The sequence below is a fragment of the Podarcis raffonei genome, chromosome 2 (assembly GCF_027172205.1).
Source record: "Podarcis raffonei isolate rPodRaf1 chromosome 2, rPodRaf1.pri, whole genome shotgun sequence".
Taxonomy (NCBI): Eukaryota; Metazoa; Chordata; class Lepidosauria; order Squamata; family Lacertidae; genus Podarcis; species Podarcis raffonei.
The window spans coordinates 14,687,101-14,690,288 of record NC_070603.1 but is presented as its reverse complement, the minus strand read 5'-3'; positions in this window follow the sequence as shown (position 1 = coordinate 14,690,288).

The following is a 3,188-nucleotide window of genomic DNA, read 5'->3' as shown; positions in this document are numbered from 1 at the left end:
CCCCAAGGGCCATCTAGTCCAACCCTCAGCAATGCAGGAATCTCAACTAAATCATACATGACAGATAGCCATCCGACCTCTGCTTAAAAGCCTCCAAGGAAGGAGAGTCCACAACCTCTCAAGGGAGACCGTTCCACTGTTGAACAGCTCTTACTGTCGGAAAGCTCTTCCTGATGTTTTGTCGGAATCTCCTTTCTTGGAACTTGAAGTCCCTGGTTCGAGTCCTACCCTCCAGAGCAGCAATTAAGATGATGATGATGACAGCCTCAGTCCTGTATACCTGAAGGAGCGTCTCCACCCCATCGTTCAGCCCGGACACTGAGATCCAGCGCCAAGGGCCTTCTGGCGGTTCCCTCATTGCGAGAAGTGAGGTTACAGGGAACCAGGCAGAGGGCCTTCTCGGTAGTGGCGCCCACCCTGTGGAACACCCTCCCTTCAGATGTGAAGGAAATAAGCAGCTATCCTATCTTTAAAAGACATCTGAAGGCAGCCCTGTTTAGGGGAGTTTTTAATATTTAATGCTGTATTGTTTTTAACACTCGACTGGGAGCCGCCCAGAGTGGCTGGGGAAACTCAGCCAGATGGGCGGGGTATAAATAATAAATTATGATGATGATGATACAACCATATGCAGCTGGTCTGTGCAGAGCCTCCAATGTAGAGGGAATGCAGACGTAACAATGCATTTGCAAATGCATTTGGGACTTGGGGACTCTTGCAAAGCAGAACAAGACTGCACCTTTGGTTGTGCTGTCCTAGCGTAGCTAGACTCAGATGTGCCTTCCTCACAACTCCTGCATCCTTCTATATTATCTCCCTTCCCACTTCCTTCACCAACTGATTAGCTCACTGGTCTTCTAGGATTGTGCAGTACGGCAGTGACGTTAGCATGGTTGCTTTAAAAACAATAATCCATCTCATGTCCGCGTGCCTTTGCACGGTTTGCTTCATTGACTCTTTCAATGTGCCTCTGACCTTCATGAATGACCCTGGGGCCTCCCTGTGGCCAAGCCCATTCAACCCCTATAAAACGTGTACCCACCTTTGAGACGAGTTGCAATAGTTTATACAGGGTGTTTTTGAGCTCAGTGTTTGACGTCGGGGGGAAAACGCGCACCAGAAGTTCATGATAATGGTGAAGTCCTTGGTGGATTTTTCCCAGGCAGCCCTAGGAAGGAGAGTAGAAACTTAATTTGTTTTGTTAGTTTAGAGGACAGGCTCAGGCTGCAGCAAGCATCCGATCTTGCAGCGTTGAATGCAAAACTGCTGAGAGTCACATGTAAGAGTCACAAAACTGCTGAGAGTCACAGGCTTTGACCTTGAATTTCTGCTCCCTAATTTGATGTTATGAGACCAGGCTAAAGGCTCCTGCAGGCACCATCTTTTATTTTAAAAAATGCATTTATGGTGATTAGGGCTCATGATGCTATTGAGGTGGTTATATGCATAGCTGTCAACTTACAGATTTGAAAATAAGGGACTAGCAGCCTCGAAAATAAGGGATCAGCAGCCAAAATAAGGGATTTTCAGAGCACAGGTATGTTCGACATCTGAGCCCCTCCGAGCCAAAGGCAGAAAGCCCAGCCAGCAGCCAAACAAAGCCTCAAGCGGTGGTTCCCACAGCGCAGCAACCCGGCAAAGGGGATGCAGCAAGGAAAACCACCGTCACCTCTCCGCTGGGAAGCACTGAGCAAAGGTGAGTCCCCAGGCAATGTGGATGATTTGATCGGCACAAGGCATGCAAGCTCCACCCCCCAGTTGTTCTTAGACTCCTTATTGGGTGAGCAACGCAGCCAAACAACACAGTTGGAGCCTCCTTCCTCCCTGGCTGGCAGAGAGGGAGGGAGAGGAGATGCTTCCTTTGAAACCTGGGAAATTTAAGGGACATCATCAATAAGGGACAGCAGCGGGACACAGCGCTGGGATAAGGGGCTCAGATGTCGATAAGGGACTTTCCCACCAAATAAGGGACGGTTGACAGCTATGGTTATATGCAACCTCGCTTTCAGTACTGATGATGCCTTGCAAAAGTTTCAGGGTGGCTGTACTGCTTTGCTTCCCAAAGGTCCATGTCCTGGGATTTATTCCTGAAATCCTGAAACATTTTATACCCCAAATGTTCGGGGGTGGTTGTTCCTACCACTTCCTATGGAGGAAGAGTTCCCCACTCCAGACAGAAACAATGGGGAAGCATCACAGCATATCTAATAAAGAAGAAAGATGCGTGGATGGCCCAATATTAATCCACAGCCAATACAGTGGTGCCTCGCAAGATGAAATTAATTCGTTCCGCAAGTTTTTTCTTCTTGCGAGTTTTTCTTCTTGCGAAGCACGGTTTCCCATAGGAATGCATTGAAAATCAATTAATGCGTTCCTATGGAGACCGCCTTCAGACCAGGTCCGGGGACAGTCTGTCCCCAGACCTCTTCTGAAGGCTGGCGGGGGGGAGAAGGACTTTTCTCCCCACTGCCAGCCTTCAGAACAGCCTTTCGTCTTGTGAAGCAAGCCCATAGGGAAATTCGTCTTGCGAAGCCGCTAAAAATCGGAAAACCCTTTCGTCTTGCGGGTTTTTCGTTTAGCGAGGCATTCGTCTTGCGGGGCACCACTGTACTGTACTGCATCAATGACATGTTGATGATTACATCTTCAAAAAATCACCAGTCTGGAGGGGGCCCTCAAGTTATGAGACCCAGTTTTTGTCAAAGCCGTTTGTCCCTTCTTTTCCCCTTGTTTTTCTCACTGCCTGACTTCCCAACACCTTGGGGGGGGGGGCAGTGATCCTGTGCCATTGACTAGACTAGGGGTCAGCAAACCTTTTCAGCAGGGGGCCGGTCCACTGTCCCTCAGACCTTGTGGGCGGCCGGACTATATTTTGGGGAAAAAATAATGAACGAATTCCTATGCCCCACATCCCAGAGATGCATTTTAAATAAAAGAACACATTCTACTGATGTAAAAATACGCTGATTGCCAGACCATCTGCGGGCTGGATTTAGAAGGCGATTGGGCCAGATCCGGGCCCTGGGCCTTCGTTTGCCTACCCATGGACTAGACCAAGAGTCTTAATGATTTTTCTGCCTCTTGTAGCAATTCTATGTCAGGAACTCATCAAGTAAGACCCTGGTAGAGACACATGCCTGACTGGCATGTTCTCTCCCTCCTGGTCGATCGTGAGCTTCAAAAGCTTT